Raw genomic sequence first — 19467 nt, 5'->3', positions numbered from 1 at the left:
TACAAATTGAATTGCCATTTACTTTTTTATATCCATCCAATTTTTTATAAGCTTACTATTTTCAATATTTTCAATTTTACTTCCTTGTACGAAGTAAAAAGGAAGTATTGTAATCGCGAAAAGTTTCAGGCAGCAATTTTCAACGAAAATATCCACTTTGACCGCTTTCGAATGCAATTTAACGATGTTTTTGCGTGATATCTGTACGTAAGGACAGAATAAAATACTCTTTTCCTTCAAAAAAATTATAAAACTGCTTTAAAATTAATTCTGAAGAGCATTTTTCCTGGCGTCTGTACGAACGTATGTACGTACGTGCGTACGTATCACGCATAACTCAAAAACGAGTAGCCTCAGAACGTTGAAATTTTGTATATAAGACTATTATAACATGTAGATGTGCACCTCGTACTTTGGTTGCAATCGGCCGCGCCAAACGTATATAAATATATTTATAAATATATCCACTCTGTTACCCGGCTCAGTGATCTCAGTTTCTTTACTCTTATATGTTTGTAAATTGTACATTTTTTGCTTTAAAAATCATTGAATTATGTTGTTTTTATCTTCCGATTAAGGGTTTTATGCCTTTAGTAAATCTGTATTTATATTTTTAGAATTATCAACAATTTTAAAATTGTTTAAGTGCCGCTAAGCTTAATTTAATGGCGGCCATTGATGTTTACATTTGAAACAGGAGACTAGTGGATTTGTTGCCAATTTATAGAAACGTAGCTTCGCAACAACAAAGATAACGCATTCATTTATTATTGCCAATTAAATCGTGCTTAATCCTTTCTTGAATTTTTTCGAGGAAATAAGCGTTTAAGATTTACTTCATAATTTTTAATACAGATATTTTGAGTTTTTATGTATTTTTGCCTTGTCGCGAAGTGAGAACTGAATTAATTGAATGAGAAATACTCAATCGTCTGTGAAAAACTGTTTCTTTTTTGTTTTATTTGCTTAATTTCTTTTATACATAGTTCTAGCTTTATTACAGTATTTGAATAGAACATGTGGCAACGATTAGATAATTCTTTAAATGATATAAATTTTGTGCATTCTGAGTTATAATAAAAACGAAATATAATACTGTTAAGTAAACCTAGCGCCAGAGTGTCGCTATGGTAAACAAAGTGAATTTTAAAGAATGCATTTATTCTATTGTGGTTTATGCGCTGTCGGCGAAGTAGGTTTAATTCAATCTAATAAGTTTAAATGAAATGCAAGAAAAAAATGCGTATAATTTAATATTCCGTACAAGGAAGTCATGTGGTGTACACATCAGATTTTTTTCTTTTATGTTTGGTTTATTTGATTATGGCAAAGCACGCCAAGGCTGTCTACTTTAAAGGAAGTTTAAAGGAAAGGGTACCTTCCTGGAGAAATTTCTAAGAAAAACTTGCTTGTACATACGTTATACATGGGTAAAACCACAAAAACGATCATATAGTCCATTCTCCGGGATTCGAACACCCAGGGCTGACATATATTCGTCAGCAAATTTACTGCTCAATGACTATTGGGCCTTTTTTTTTTTTCTATGCGAAAAAATCTGACTGAGATATCTTTTAAGTTTCCTTTCTCTTTTTCTGGTGCATACTGCGACTAACGTGGAAATTTGTCCGCTGTGTTACGGCAATCTTCACGTTAGGTGCCTTAGCCGCGATGAAAGAATCTGTTATGACAGAGGCACTTCGAAGAGAGACTAGCAGGTACAAAAGGGGAACAATACATGAGTGGCCACAGGGAAAAGAGTAATTATAAAAATTTAGGAGATCTTCGAAGCTCACCACAGTTGTTAAACTTATGAGCTACTTTTTTATTAGCCATACCAGATGCTCACCAGCGGCCGAGCGGTAAAATCGCTGAACACTTGGAGTTCGGTCAGGGGTTCCAATCCCGGCAAACGGGTAGGCTGCATGAGCGGTTTCGTCGTTTCTCCATGTGTAACATGGATACGAGCTAGTTTCCCTTCGAAAATCCTCCATGAAGGCACACCTTCCCTTAGATAGTCGTTGAGTGCTTTGCTGTTATTAAGTAGACCAAACCAAATCATTAGCCATAACAAGTGACGAAATCGTTAAGACTGTAGTATGCTGGGAGTTCGACCAGGGTTCAAGCCAGGCAACAGGCTTCAAGGTTTTCGCCACGTATAACGTGAATACTAGCCAGTTCCTTTTATTACAATACCCTCTACGAATTCCTCTTTGTAAGCGAATCCACTTCATCCATCTTCTTGGCCAGATAGCTATCGTGTGATTTCCCATATTCGAAAAACCTAACCTAAGTATATTTACGTATTAGCGTAATCACATGTTAGTGAAAATCACCAAAATGCCTTCCACGAATCCATCTTTGTAATCAAATGAACTGTATCCATCTTCTTGGCCGGATAGCTATTCTGTGCTTTCCCATATTCGAGAAACCAACCTAAGTATATTTACGTATTAGCGGAATCACATGTTACTGAAAGTCGCCAAAATACTCTCCACGAATCTATCTTTGTAATCAAATGCACTGCATCCATCTTCTTGGCCAGATAGCTATCGTGTGCTTTCCCATATTCGAGAAACCAGACCTAAGTATATTTACGTATTAGCGGAATCACATGTTAGTGAAAATCACCAAAATGCCTTCCACGAATCCATCTTTGTAATCAAATCCACTGCATCCATCTTCTTGGCCGGATAGCTATCGTGTGCTTTCCCATATTCGAGAAACCAAACCTAAGTATATTTACGTATTAACGGAATCACATGTTAGTGAAAATCACCAAAATGCCTTCCACAAATCCATCTTTGTAATCAAATCCACTGCATCCATCTTCTTGGCCGGATAGCTATCGTGTGCTTTCCCATATTCGAGAAACCAAACCTAAGTATATTTACGTATTAGCGGAATCACATGTTAGTGAAAATCACCAAAATGCCTTCCACGAATCCATCTTTGTAATCAAATCCACTGCATCCATCTTCTTGGCCGGATAGCTATTCTGTGCTTTCCCATATTCGAGAAACCAAACCTAAGTATATTTACGTATTAGCGGAATCACATGTTACTGAAAGTCGCCAAAATACTCTCCACGAATCTATCTTTGTAATCAAATCCACTGCATCCATCTTCTTGGCCGGATAGCTATCGTGTGCTTTCCCATGTTCGAGAAACCAAACCTAAGTATATTTACGTATTAGCGGAATCACATGTTAGTGAAAATCACCAAAATGCCTTCCACAAATCCATCTTTGTAATCAAATCCACTGCATCCATCTTCTTGGCCGGATAGCTATCGTGTGCTTTCCCATATTCGAGAAACCAAACCTAAGTATATTTACGTATTAGCGGAATCACATGTTAGTGAAAATCACCAAAATGCCTTCCACAAATCCATCTTTGTAATCAAATCCACTGCATCCATCTTCTTGGCCAGATAGCTATTGTGTGCTTTCCCATATTCGAGAAGCCAAACCTAACTATATTTACGTATTAGCGGAATCACATGTTACTGAAAATCACCAAAATGCCTTCCACGAATCCATCTTTGTAATCAAATCCACTGCATCCATCTTCTTGGCCGGATAGCTATCGTGTGCTTTCCCATATTCGAGAAACCAAACCTAAGTATATTTACGTATTAGCGGAATCACATGTTAGTGAAAATCACCAAAATGCCTTCCACAAATCCATGTTTGTAATCAAATCCACTGCATCCATCTTCTTGGCCAGATAGCTATTGTGTGCTTTCCCATATTCGAGAAACCAAACCTAAGTATATTTACGTATTAGCGGAATCACATGTTAGTGAAAATCACCAAAATGCCTTCCACAAGTCCATCTTTGTAATCAAATCCACTGCATCCATCTTCTTGGCCGGATAGCTATTCTGTGCTTTCCCATGTTCGAGAAACCAAACCTAAGTATATTTACGTATTAGCGGAATCACATGTTACTGAAAGTCGCCAAAATACTCTCCACGAATCTATCTTTGTAAACAAATGCACTGCATCCATCTTCTTGGCCAGATAGCTATCGTGTGCTTTCCCATATTCGAGAAACCAGACCTAAGTACATTTACGTATTAGCGGAATCACATGTTAGTGAAAGTCACCAAAATGACTTCTACGAATCCATCTTTGTAATCAAATCCACTGCATCCATCTTCTTGGCCGGATAGCTATCGTGTACTTTCCCATATTCGAGAAACCAAACCTAAGTGTATTTACGTATTAGCGGAATCACATGTTAGTGAAAATCAACAGAATGCCTTCCACGAATCCATCTTTGTAATCAAATCCACTGCATCCATCTTCTTGGCCGGATAGCTATTCTGTGCTTTCCCATATTCGAGAAACCAAACCTAACTATATTTACGTATTAGCGGAATCACATGTTACTGAAAGTCGCCAAAATACTGTCCACGAATCTATCTTTGTAATCAAATGCACTGCATCCATCTTCTTGGCCAGATAGCTATCGTGTGCTTTCCCATATTCGAGAAACCAGACCTAAGTACATTTACGTATTAGCGGAATCACATGTTAGTGAAAGTCACCAAAATGACTTCTACGAATCCATCTTTGTAATCAAATCCACTGCATCCATCTTCTTGGCCGGATAGCTATTGTGTGCTGTCCCATATTCGAGAAGCCAAACCTAACTATATTTACGTATTAGCGGAATGACACGTTAGTGAAAGTCGCCAAAATACCCTCCACGAATCTATCTTTGTAATCAAATCCACTGCATCCATCTTCTTGGCCGGATAGCTATCGTGTGCTTTCCCATGTTCGAGAAACCAAACCTAAGTATATTTACGTATTAGCGGAATCACATGTTAGTGAAAATCACCAAAATGCCTTCCACAAATCCATGTTTGTAATCAAATCCACTGCATCCATCTTCTTGGCCAGATAGCTATTGTGTGCTTTCCCATATTCGAGAAACCAAACCTAAGTATATTTACGTATTAGCGGAATCACATGTTAGTGAAAATCACCAAAATGCCTTCCACAAGTCCATCTTTGTAATCAAATCCACTGCATCCATCTTCTTGGCCGGATAGCTATTCTGTGCTTTCCCATATTCGAGAAACCAAACCTAAGTATATTTACGTATTAGCGGAATCACATGTTACTGAAAGTCGCCAAAATACTCTCCACGAATCTATCTTTGTAAACAAATGCACTGCATCCATCTTCTTGGCCAGATAGCTATCGTGTGCTTTCCCATATTCGAGAAACCAGACCTAAGTACATTTACGTATTAGCGGAATCACATGTTAGTGAAAGTCACCAAAATGACTTCTACGAATCCATCTTTGTAATCAAATCCACTGCATCCATCTTCTTGGCCGGATAGCTATCGTGTGCTTTCCCATATTCGAGAAACCAAACCTAAGTGTATTTACGTATTAGCGGAATCACATGTTAGTGAAAATCACCAGAATGCCTTCCACGAATCCATCTTTGTAATCAAATCCACTGCATCCATCTTCTTGGCCGGATAGCTATTCTGTGCTTTCCCATATTCGAGAAACCAAACCTAACTATATTTACGTATTAGCGGAATCACATGTTACTGAAAGTCGCCAAAATACTGTCCACGAATCTATCTTTGTAATCAAATGCACTGCATCCATCTTCTTGGCCAGATAGCTATCGTGTGCTTTCCCATATTCGAGAAACCAGACCTAAGTACATTTACGTATTAGCGGAATCACATGTTAGTGAAAGTCACCAAAATGACTTCTACGAATCCATCTTTGTAATCAAATCCACTGCATCCATCTTCTTGGCCGGATAGCTATTGTGTGCTGTCCCATATTCGAGAAGCCAATCCTAACTATATTTACGTATTAGCGGAATGACACGTTAGTGAAAGTCGCCAAAATACCCTCCACGAATCCATCTTTGAAATCAAATCCACTCCATCCATCTTCATGGCCAGATAGCTATCGTGTTCTTTCCCATATTCGAAAACTTTGATACTTTGTTAGTTATTCTGAAATGCAGCGGGAGATGCACTACTTCTGCTCTTCCAAATTCCTGAAGGAGTCCTCTTAAGGTCTTGACGTAGGTAAAAGTCCAAAAATTAAGCTTCTATAGTTGAGATAGTCTTGTAAAACAAAGAGAAGTGAAGCCCTGAGTTTCGGTGATCAGCAAGCTATGTCTGGGGCAACTGCAGAAGGATAGGGAGGTGGGGAAAGCTGGCTGGAGGACATGAAGAGGAAGAGGTTTGTAGAATCCGAGACGTGGTGAGCTTGCAAACTGCTGTACAATAAGAAACATAACACATGTATTCAAAAAAATGTAAAAAATTCTATGTACAATATAAAATATCATCTGTTCCTACAGAAAGCAATTAATTTAGTGATTACTTCTTTAGTAAATAACAGGAAGAAATCATATCCGAAAAACATAATCTAAGCATATTTATGTATTAGCAGAATCACATGCTAGTAAAAGTCGCCAAACTCAATTCCTTGCCTTTTTTGCTTACCTTCTTCCCCAATCACTCCCTCGATTTTCAAATGAAAAATGTAATCTGACCATAACCGTTGAGAATAATGAGCACAAAGTGCAACGACTATATCAACAACTAGATTGAAGAGCGTTGAATTTCGTCTGACTATACCAGGTTCGCTTAAACTCCATGTTCAGATAAATTCAAAATTCCTTACGTCAAAGTAACCTTTTTTAGCGCACTTTCTTTTTATAAAACTAACTTCCAATACATTTGGCAAAATGACCAAACAGTAGATTTCTTCTCTTCAGCAAATGAGTTTGATCCGCCAGCAAAATGGCAAAAAGAATAACATATTCTTTGGATCCAAACTTCACAGCAAATGGATCAGTCCTAAAGGTCCAATTTCGTAGCTTTCGGAATGACCAGGCATTATAGTTATAAACGCTTTGACGTGAGGATATCTAAACCATTCTCTGAAATATCTCATGACGTCAACATCTGGAAGTTCTTTATCACAAATGCCATTCAGGAAATGAAATGTAGGAAATTTTTTCACATTAAAGTTTATATCAATGTTGAAGAAAGGGCATAAACGTGTATAGGAAATTATTTGAAACTTGAGTGTAATTAAATTCCGCATTTATGTTTCCCTAATAAATTTAACAAAGTAATTAGCTGATTATTTATGAATAAAAATACTAATAAAATCCTAAAATTATGAACCCATATCTTAGAAATTAAAAAATTACTCTCATAATTAAAATATACACTTCAGTTAATATAGTCCTAATATTTATAAACATTTTTTTTTAATCTCCCTTTTCATATTTGACGTAATCTGTAGAAGTTTTACATGAAATGCTTTTACGTATCTGCTATCATAATTTCCTCTTTACGCAAAGAGGTAAAAAAAGCATAAAATGCAATGTAAGAAAGGAAATATAATAAAAGTCTCAATAAGTAAACAACAATATTTAAATAAGTGTAATTCAGACGGAACTGCAGACAACAGTTTATCGATATTTGAGGGGTTATATCACTGAACGACCCCTCAAAAGTAACTATTTAAACATAAAACCGAAAAAAAAAAGTTACCTTTTAGTGCTCTGTATTACTGAAATTGTTTACTAATTCTATAATGAATTAAAAACACATCAGCTTAATTATTGATGCCACCAAATTAAACTTAACTCTTATTGTCTGAATTTTAATGTCTTTCATTAACCTTTCGAACGATTTATTTTATTTAAGAACTTTTATCTTCTTTTTACGGATATTATTAAATGGTTTTGTAAGACAAAATGATTTTAAAGTGAAAAAAACGTTTTGGCCTGTAATATATTTTTTAATTTAAAGATCTTGAAGACAAATTTAAGAATTAACATGACTTCCTTTCTCCCAAATATTTATTATATTTATTAGATTATCCTTAATTATTTTAAGGATCGATTTTGCACTTAAAGAATTAGTTTCTGAGAAAAAATAATAAAAACACCTTTTTGTGTAAAAAAATTGAAAACAATAGGATTTCAATTACACTTTCACTTCCAATAATATTTTTTTCAATATTTTGCAAAACTCATCTTCGTTTAGTACAATTTTAAATACTATAGTCCGTACCTATGTAAGATTTAGATGTAAAAGGATTTGTCGAAAAATGCAAACAGAGAAAACGCAGTTTAATTAATGTAAACTCTCTAAACTATCCTTAAATCATTTCAAATATTTAAAAAATTTTTATTCTTGAATTTCAATACATATACTTCTAAAACGAAACCTATTACTATGCAATTGGTTAATAAAAAAATAAATTACAAGCATTTATTTGAAACTTTTATTTGACCAATTTTAATGTATTAAAAAACACAATTTTAATGTATGAATTAATTAAACTATTTAATTATATTATTTATATATAATTAATGATATTATTTTCTAAAAAAATTACAATCAGTGTTAACAATTTTAATTTCTAGTTTTATTCATTTCTTGATAAAAGTAAAATTAGAACAGGTATAAAATATTTCATTTAAAATTGCTGAGTAGAATATATGCTTTCTCCTCTTATTTTAGTCATTCGGTCTCATATGCAAATTACATTTTAAATTGATTTAGGAGTATTTTAATTAATTAAGGAGTTTAAAGTTTTTTTCAGCATGACTTCCTATAATATTACTGTCAAGAGCTTGGTCACTATCATTATGGCAACTCTTTCTCTTCATATTAAAAATCATTTTAATTTTTGAAGCAATTTATAAAACTGAATGATAATACACATAGAAATATTTGCAGAGGTGAGTGTTCAAAAACTAAGGGAAAAAAAAAACTTTTTAAAATAAACCCGCTTTCAGGTAGAAACAGAGTTTTTTTATACTTGCAGTCAAGTATAAAAAATACTTAAAGCAATTAAGAAGTAAAAAAAAAAAAAATATGATGTGGACTTCACATAACTTCGTCGTATGGCCATTAAACACATTTTTTGCTGCATTTAATTTAATTTTATTAGAGATATTTTCACAATCATTTAATTAAGTTCTCACTTCGCGACAAAGCAAAAATACATTAAATCTCAGAATATCTTCATTAAAAATTGTAAAATACAGAAAAACATAAATCAGCAAATACGGTTAAAACAGTTAAAAAATTTGCAATTAAAATTAGAGTTTCTACGCTAAAATAAGCAATCTGACACGGGCAGGAATGCAGAGTTTCGGTGAAAGTTCACTTTTGATCTCAGTCGGTAAAAAGACACTGAAGGTGCAGAAACTGACTTAATTCACTATTCCATTGAGTATCAAATAAAAAAAAATGGCGGTTCACTAGGCTTAATTCGCCACTTTTAAATTGTAGATAATTCTACAACTATTGCATGCAGATTAACTAAAGGCATAAAGAACTGAACTGGAATATAAAACCGCCAAATTCAATCACTTTCAAAACAAAAAAATACGCAATTTACTATCATATGATAATTAAAAACTAAGCTCACTGAGTCAGGAAACAAAATGGGAATATATACACACATAATCAATTGTATACATATATATATATGTATACAATTTATGCAGCCAATTGCAACGAAAAAGGAAGGTGCACAAATACATGTTATAGCAGTCCATGTACAAAATTTCAAAGCTCTACGGCTACTTGTTCGTGAGTTATGCGAGATACACACATACGTAGTACGTACATACATGCGTACATACATGCGTACGTACATACATACTAAGTCCACTGCTAGTCAAAATTTACCATTGGTTAATTATCAAACTTTTACCGAACGTTTTACTTAACTTAAAGCGACATTTACCTTTTTAAGTTTGTAAGGATTATGTTAATTTTATTAACAGTTAAATTTTAAGTTAAAGTTCCTTTCCTGTCAAATTCTTAACTTCAACTTACTACTTCCGGCCAGAACGTAGTTTTAGAATCACATCTGAATACATAATGAGGAAGAGCGGTATTTAACCGCGAAGTTCTTTGGTCTTAGCGAGAGAGAATCAGAGTTAGCCCTCGAGTGCTTTGCCGTAATTTAATAAACCAAACCAAACCAAACTATCCAGTGTTCAAGGGGCCAACTGCATTAGAAACTTGACAGCTTCGGCTATATTTCTTTAGTTAATCTTTAGTTTAATTCTTAGTCTCTTAAGTTCAAGCCCAAGTGTCGGCTTTGATTGTACACTCCAAGACGGAGTTTTGTTAAATCTTATTGGAATAATAAAGGGTTAGTTACCCTTCCATCTTGTTGTTTCTTGTCACACGAACTTAAGCGATTATTCGCTAACTAGTTCTTAAGATTCGTCACTTTCTACAGTAACTGAGATTTACACAGTGAAAATCTTACAAGTTATCGGGAAATAAGCAAGACAGGTCTGCATTTTAATGCCAAATACCTCTTCAGGACATGTCCTCATAGTTTTTTAAATATAATTTACAAGAAATTTTTAGCGCTTCTTTGTGTGTTCAGGAAGATGTCTTTACGGAATCAGTACTACATTCATTAATTAAATAATCATGCTTTCTACTAGATATATATTTAGATATATGTAGATATACCAGATATATAAATTGTGAGTTTAAAAGACGACTGATTTGTGAAAGAAATCCTGAATTGTAAGAAAATTTCTGGAATCCTTTCGTATTTCAAGAGCAGACAGTGAAATAAAATCATATGTGGAGATTTAAACGGATCAACTTTTGAAAATACTTTAGAATGCAAACCCGTGGATGAAAACTTAACTTCGCACTTTGAAATAAGCATAGTTATAAGATAACATAACGAAATATAGCGAGATATTTCTTATAATCAAAACAATAACGGTTCTTTGAAATCACTAATATTTAGGGAAATCTCGAATTTGGAAAACGACTGATTTGTGAAAGAAATTATGATTTGTAAAATAATTTCTAATACTAAAATACTAAAACTACAATACTGTTACGTTATTTTCTGACATCAGTTGTTACGTTATTTTCTTCCTTCACGATCGTACGGTGTTCGTAGATTTGGAGTGAATAACGACAACACTTGATAAAGTATCGAAACACACTTTATTTAGCCAATATTAATCAGGACAGCTCCAAAGTCACGTTTTACAGTCGTCGAAGATCTACTATACACTCGCTGGAACAATCAGCGATATAGTCTTCATGTTATCAGGCTATAACGGTGGAGACAGCTTCACTGCAAAGCACCAGAGTACAGCTCCCGACTCTGCTTGGTCGTTCTCGGAACTCCACCCACTCTCGAGACTCTCCTCGCTGCAACTCGCGATGCACTCTCGACACACAAAGCACAGCTCCCAACTCTTCGGTTCAGTCTTTCCCGGAGCTCAACACGCTCTCTCGACGATGCGCTAAGAGACTCCGTTGGTGCACTCGACGACCCACTCGGCACTCGCTGGCCGGCTGTCAACTCGATCGTCTCCGCACGGACTAACTAGATGAGACACTCGCACTCTAGACGAGACACTCTAACTGACTGCGGACCAGCAGGGTTTATATAGCTTTCGGCTTGTGTTCGAGAACAATCTGGGCTAAACCGGTAAGAATCCGTTCCAGAAGATTCTCCATCCGTCCATGGCATATCGCCAATTTTGTCGCCCATTAGGCGACATTTCTCGCCAAATGTGGCAACCCTGCCTTCCCTTGCCATTTTATGGCAACCCTAAAACTGCTTTGCGAAGAAGCCATCTTACCGCGCCTGTACATCTCGTAACAATACTTTCTAATACTGAAACAGAGGGACATATAGCGAGATATTTCTTATAATCAAAACAATAACGTTTCTTTGAAATCGCTAATATATAGGGACATTTGGAGTTTAGATTAGAAAAAGACTGATTTTTTTAAACAAATTATGATATTGTTTATGATTTGTAAAAGAATTCCTGGAAGACTTCTTTCGTATTTGAAAAACGGACAGTGAAATAAAATTATATGTGGAGTTTTAAACGAAATCAACTTTTGAAAATACTGTAAAATGTAAACCCGTGGATGAAACCTTAACTTCGCACTTTGAAATAAACATAGTTATAAGACAACATATTATTTAATAGCATCTATGAAGGTATAAAATAGCCGAAAAAATAAACATTCATCCAAGTATAAACGTCTTATACTCAAATAAAGTGCAATATAGAGAGATATTTTTTATAATCAAAACAATAACGTTTCTTTGAAATCACTAACACTTTACCTTTACTTCACTCCATCGACAGAACAGCTGATAAACTTGGAGGCGGTGCTTATCAGCCTGTTCAAACCCTGCCAGTGATTCGAAGTCAGCTACGCGGCTAAATGAATTCCGCTTATATGGAACAGTTGGAGCAACACATCATATTTCAATTATATATGCCATAAACTCTGTTATGGTACCCATATCTGTAACCGGACAGTATTTTTTTAGAATAACTTTGGAATTGGACAAGAGCAGTAGCTCTATCCTCCAGTGCGATTACCGTCAAAAGAAGACAGAAATCATTTTAAAACCGTGGTGGGAAAGATTTTCTTTTAAAATAAGTCCCTAAAACAATCTTATTCCACATTGGCTTCAAAAAAATCTTTTCACTTTAGCCTTTCTCCATCGCAGTTCGTGACTCGGAAAAAGCTGGTAAAAGGTAACTGAATCCAAGATTTCCATAGTCGTTTTTCTTGTTTTCAAACTCAAGAAAGTATTTTTATAAAGAAGGGCTAGGTCAATTTTCTTTAAGAGTCTATTTCTTCTGTTTCTCGCCACTTTCTGTGTTTTCTCAGTAACTGAATCTCATCGTTATCGTAATAATAAAGTATGATTTATCTATTCATCTCTACATATAATAAAAGAAAGAGTCTGTCTGTGTGTGTGTCTTTTGTTCGCCCTGCGCGTAAGCTAATAGACCCACGGCTACGAAATGTGGTACATAGGTGCATCTACACAAGAGCCAGTGCACCTCGAAGCGAGTTTTTCGAAATTCGAATTAGACTTTTTTTATTTTATGTTTTGTGTCGAAATCGCGTCATTTTGAGACATAATGGGCTATAGAAAAGCGAGATTTTACTCTACACACTCCATTTTCACATCGTTATGAAACGTAGGCACTTAGCTATTTTACGAACTTAAACTAAATTTCGTGTTTCAATAAATCGATTCAATACTAATTTATTTAACAAAGGGAGCTTAACACCTTTTCAGGGGGATTCTTTTCTTAAAAAGTTTATTTTTAAAAATGTACTGCTTATTTTTCTTTGATTTTGGGACACGTTAAACTTTCATCCCTGCGACTGCTTTTACAAAAAGAATTTTGGAAAAACGATAATATTTTGTATTTAAAAAAAAAAAAATTTAAATGAAGCTTCCGAGTACACTTCTCACATCTCACATCTTTAAAAATGTGATTTTGCAACAATTTTCCTGTCTTATTGTTGTTGATAGATTTTTGATGAAATCGCATCATTTTGAATAGTTTCATTGTTTTAGAAATATGGGTTTGGCAACAATTTTTCATCGTATTTCTGATGTCAATGTTTTTAAGAGATTGTCATATTTCACTGTCGTTTATATATATATAATACATTTTTATTGATTTTTTTTATTTAAAGTTGTTCTGCGGAGTAAAATTCTGAGCGGAATTTTATGTTTTTTGTGTTTCTTTCATGTTATTTTTTGCTTATTTCACTGTTTGTAAGATATTGAAACATTTTGCATGATCTTTTTTCCTTCAACGGTAAGTTGGTTAATTTTTTATTAGTATAATTAATATTTGTATTAAGGAATATAGCTTATTTCGTTGTAATTTTTTTCTCATGAAAATATAAGATAAAATATCATAAATTATACTTTGCTTTTCAGAAGTTTTTGTTTTTTGTATACTTTTATGTTATTTATTGCTCATTTCACTGTTTTTAAGATATTGAAAAGTTTTGAGTATTCTTTTTAGGAAACAAAGTTCTTAACCTCTTTTATACCATTTGAGTTCTCAAGATTTTGTAAAGGTAAGTTGGTTAATTTATTTATTAGGATAATTAATATTTGTATTAAGGGATATTGTTTATTTCATTGTAAATTCATTCATTTATTGTTCAAAAAAAGTTATTACGTATAACAAAATACGTAATACCTTTTTTTTATGAAGTTTTTCTGCATAGTAAAATTCTACGCAGCTTTTAAATTTAACGTTTGGTGTTCCCTTCAGCCATTTTTCCGGTACATTTAATAGCCAGACGAAGGCTGGCAGCGAAGCTGCTAGTCTTGCAATAAAATTACTCTTCGGCTGCTGTAAACACTTTCCAGCTGTTCTCACTGAAAAATACATAAAATTTCAAAGCATCTTCATCAAAAAACTGTAAAAAAAAAACAGGAAAACGTAAAACACCAACTACAATTAGAACCAGTTAAAAAAGCAATTTTTACAATTAAAATTAGATTTTATGTGCAACATTAAGCACTTCAACCAGCTGACAGGAAAACGGATTTTCCATGGGCAAAACCGAAATTTTACTTTCGGTCCCACTCGACAAAAAGACACTGAAGTTGTTGCAAAAACTGACTTAATTCACTATTATACTAAGAGTTTTAAATGTAAACAAATGGTGACGTCTTTAGGCTTAGGATCATTTTGTAGAGACATTGGGTTAATTCGAAGCAAGTAAGATGAAAAATGAGCAACGCTCTCGCCAGGAATCGAGTCATGGAGCTCTGGAATACGCGCCGAGCGTGCGGACCACTACACCACGAAGGCACGCTAAGAAGGCGGAAGAAATACTTTATATACCGAAACTTTACTTTCGATTCCACTCGAAAAAAGACACTGAAGCTGGTACACAAACTGACTTAATTCACTGTTCTACTAAGAGTTTCAAATGCAAACAAATTCTGACCTCCTTAGGCTTACAATAACTTAAACAACTTTCAAATTGTTGATAATTCTATAGATACTGCATGCGGATTAATTAAATTCATAAAAGCCCTTAATCGAAGCACAAGCACAACATAATTCAATCCCTTTTAGAGTAAAAATTGGCCAGTTCACCAAAATAAAAATACTGAGCTCACGGAACTGAGTGGGTGTGTGTATATATATATATATATATATATAACAGAGTGGGTTTATATATATATAAATAACAGAGTGGGTGTGTATATATATATATATATATATATATATATATAAATAACAGAGTGAGTGTATATATATATATATATATATGCGTATATGTATATATATATAAATAAAACAGAGTGGGCATATATATATATATACATATACGCATATATATATACACCCCCTCTGTTATTTATATATATATATATATATATACGCACACACACATATATATATATATAGATAAATAACAGAGTGGGTGTGTATATATATATATATAAATAACAGAGTGGGTGTATATATATATATATATATGCATATATGTATATATATATATATATAAAAGAGAGTGGGCATATATATATATATATACATATACGCATATATACACAGTCCAGTCACATTAATGTGACCATCTGTCAAAAGCCAGAATAACCACCTTTCGCAGAGCGGACTGCTGCGAGACGTGCAGGAAGAGAGTCACATAGGTCCCTGAAGGTGTTCTCTGGGATGTTGAGCCATGCCGACTCTAATGCCGTGGCCAGCTGCGCTAGATTACGCGGTTGAGGATCCATGGCGCGAACAACTCGATCGAGATGGTCCCACAGATGCTCGATTGGGTTCAAGTCAGGTGAGTTTGCTGGCCAGGGGAGGACGGTAAACTCATCCTGGTGCTCTTCGAACCACGCACGTACACTGGCAGCTGTATGGCACCTCGCATTGTCCTGCTGGAAGATGCCATCATCCTGAGGAAAAACAATGCGCATGTAGGGGTGAACATGGTCCGCAAGGACAGATGCGTACTTGTATTGATCCATTGTGCCTTCCACAATGATCAGTGAACCTAGAGAATGCCAGGAAAACATTCCCCAGACCATAATGCTCCCGCCTCCAGCTTGGACCGTTCCGGCAATGGTTGCAGGGTGGTTCCTTTCAGAGGTTTCACGCCTTATACGCCAACGTCCATCTGTCCGATGGAGCATAAAACGCGATTCATCCGAAAACGCAACCTGTCGCCACTCAGTGGACGTCCAGCTGCTGTACTAGCCTTCGCCGTCGATGAACAGCAGTCAGCATAGGTGCACGAACCAGGCGTCTGCTTCGGAGGCCCAGACGCAGCAATGTTCGCTGAATAGTACTTTGGGAGACACTTTTGGTAGCCCCTTGGTTCATTTTGGTGGTCAGTTGCTCAACGGTAGCCCGTCTATCTGCCCGAACGCATCTCTGCAACCGTCGTTCGCCTCTGTCATCTATGGCCCGTGGTGCACCACATTTGCCACGTCGCTGATTTTGGACAGTCCCATTTTGCCATGCACGGTACACTTTTACCACGGCGGCACGTTGTGAACAGTTCACAAACTCAGCCGTTTCGGAAATGCTTCCACCCTTGGCCCGAAAGCCAATGATCATGCCCTTTTGGAAGTCGGATAAATCGCTTCGTTTCTGCATTACGCCAACGATTGAAATGTTTTCCGAAGCCCTCACACACCCTTTATATACGCTCAACTGCACTGTGCTGCCACCTGCCTTCTGTGATTGGTTATTTAACTCTGACATGGAAAGTACGTGGTGGTCACATTAATGTGACTGGACTGTGTATATATATATATATATATATATATATATATATATATATATCAAGCATATATATATATACACCCACTCTGTTATTTATATATATAAATATATACGCATATATTGGAATTACTTTATTGGAATTACTTTTGGTTTTGACTTTTACCCTTGCCTGCATGAATGACGAAACACGAATTGAATGATTGGAGAGTTAGGTTTGGAGGCAACTTCCGCTTGATAAGTCTGTCTCCTGCCTACTCTACGGTCATTCACATATGCATTTTTTAAAAAAATTGTTTAATTTAATTTTAATTTATTAAATTAGTAGATTTATTTTCATGGATAGATTTTGTACTTGATTTGCTTATGCTTCTGAATTTAAATGATATTGTAGATTAGTTCGAGAATTAAATCTTTTACATGTTTGCACATTTTTTTTAAAATTATTTTAAATTATTTCGGCTTTTTTCCTTTTTTTAGAATTTAAATTTGCTTTTTTACTTTTATACGTATTTGTTAAGAATTTAAATTTGTCTAAATTTAAATTTCATTCCTTGCAGCAATGGCGCAAAGAATATTTAATTAAATATGTATTTAAATTTAATTTTTTTAATTAAATTCAATTTATTCTTATGAAACAATTATATACGCATATATATATATATACGCACACACATATATATACGAAAGTAGCAAGGACACATGAATAAGAGAGACATTAGTGGTCAATTTTGCGCATTGAGCTGCAAACTTTTTTTAATTTTCTAAGCAAGAAGAATGTTTAAAAGATAATGCTAAAAAAATGCATTTGACATCATAGTTCCTTAGCAAAAATGTAAAATCACGTCACAATTAGAAACAATTCTAAAGTAGTGAAAGCTACCTCGTAAAAAACTAAATGTAAAAATTACAAATCAAGATGACTTCAAAATCAAAAATGGGTGATAAAAAATAAAAAAATTAAACGCACAAAGAATTTAAAAAAACGCTTGTAAAAATTAAATACAATAAAATAATAGAATTAAGAATTAATGTCTTTCTTTTGATTTTTCTCCTTAAAAATTTTGTAATTTTCAGGCTAGAGGGGCAACCCTTAAAACTGTGTAATTTTTGGACTAATAAAAAGCTTTTTTAGTTATACAAGTTTATAGTTATATAAGTTTTAGTTATATAAGTTAGTTATATAAGTTATATAAGTTTTTTAGTTATATAAGTTTTAGTATATTTTTTAGTTAATTGTGCATTTGCCTAACTACGCTTTCTTGTATTGTTTTTACTTGATTAATAATAACTTCTTACATTTACAATTTAAATTACAGTTCGTCTATAGCATTTTAGCTATTTTATTTTAGTTGTACAGTTGCCTAACTAGGCTTTCTTGTCTTGTAAAGCCTTTTTTTGTTAAATAGTAAGTTTTACATTAGGAATTTAAATTACCGCGCGTCGGGAAAAGAGCGACATAATTGAGACTTGCTTTGTTTATTATTATTACTGGATTATTCTGTTAGTGAAATTACGTTTATAGTCTCAATTATTATCGTTTGACGAAACGCGCTGTAGGTATTAACATAATTAGAGTTTTGAGCTGCTTTTCCCTTGATAAATCCGGCTCAAACCTCGAGTTGAGCTATTTACCCTCTATTGCAATTTTTTGTACATATTTACTGTGTATTTGAAATGCACTTAATTTTTCCAAATTTTTTTTTAATTCTTTGTGCGTTAAAATTTCTTTATTTTTTATCACCTGTTTGATTTTGAAGTCATCTCGAATTGTAATTTTTATATTTAGTTTTTACGAGATAGATTTTACTACTTTAATATTGTTTCCAATTGCGACATGATTTTACATTTTGGGTAAGGAAATATAGTGTCAAATGTATTTTTTTTTAGCATTAGCTTTTAAACATTTCTCTTACTTATATACACTGAAGTGAAAAAAGTCATGGGATAGCAATATGCAAATATACAGATGGCAGTAGTATCGTGTAGAAAATGTATAAATGCGAAGTGCTTTGGCAGGGCTTTCATTTGTGTTCAAGTTATTCATGTGAAGAGGCTTTGACGTGATTATGGCCGCACGACGAGAATTAACAGACTTTGAACGCGGAATGGTAGTTGTAGCTAGACGCATGGGTCATTCCATTTCGGATATCGTTAGGTAATTCAACATTCCGAGATCCACAGTGTCAAGAGTGTGCCGAGAGTATCTAATTTCAGGCATAACATCTCACCATGGACAGCGCAGTGGCCGACCACCTGCACTTAACGACCGAGACTAGCGACGTCTGCGTAGAGTTGTCAATGTTCACAGACAAGCAACACTGCGTCAAATAACCGCAGAAATCAATGTGGGACGTACGAGGGATGTGTCCGACAGGACAGTGCGGCGAAATTTGTCTTCCTTGGGCTATGCCAGCAGAAGACCGACTCGAGTGCCTTTACTGACAGCACGACATCGCCTGCAGCGACTCTCGTGGGCTCGTGAGCATATCGGTTGGTCCCTAAACGAATGGAAAACCGTGGCTTGGTCAGATGAGTCACGATTTCATTTGGTAAGAGCTGATGGTAGGGTTCGAGTGTGGCGCAGACCCCACGAAGCCATGGACCCAAGTTGTCAACAAGGCACTGTTCAAGCTGGTGGTGGTTCCATAATGGTCTGGGCTGTTTTTACATGGCATGGACTCGGTCCTCTGGTGCAACTGAACTGATCATTGACTGGAAATGGATACCTTCAGCTACTTGGAGATCACTTACAGCCATTCATGGACTTCACGTACTAAAACAACGATGGGATTTTTATGGATGACAATGCGCCATGTCACCGGGCCACAATTGTTCGCGA

The 19467-nt window shown here is 34.9% G+C and overlaps 1 protein-coding gene and 1 long non-coding RNA gene across 2 annotated transcripts in view; one reads left to right on the top strand and one right to left on the bottom strand.

The window, feature by feature from the left end:
- LOC118200168 (beta-1,4-N-acetylgalactosaminyltransferase bre-4-like) overlaps positions 1 to 19467 on the bottom strand; it is a 594620-nt gene that overhangs the window by 514982 nt on the left and 60171 nt on the right. The gene's annotated exons all lie outside the window — the stretch shown is intronic.
- The window catches only part of LOC118197481 (uncharacterized), a 60699-nt gene that overhangs the window by 6089 nt on the left and 35143 nt on the right, over positions 1 to 19467 (top strand). Inside the window, exon 2 of the long non-coding RNA XR_004759613.2 lies at positions 13887 to 13941. This is a non-coding gene — a long non-coding RNA (uncharacterized LOC118197481). The remainder of the gene's footprint in view (positions 1 to 13886; positions 13942 to 19467) is intronic.

The sequence above is a fragment of the Stegodyphus dumicola genome, chromosome 11 (genome assembly GCF_044657685.1).
Source record: "Stegodyphus dumicola isolate Sdum_Otavi_A_Nest chromosome 11, ASM4465768v1".
Taxonomy (NCBI): domain Eukaryota; kingdom Metazoa; phylum Arthropoda; class Arachnida; order Araneae; family Eresidae; genus Stegodyphus; species Stegodyphus dumicola.
Note: the sequence above shows the minus strand (reverse complement) of the source record. Positions and strands in the feature narration are given on the sequence as shown.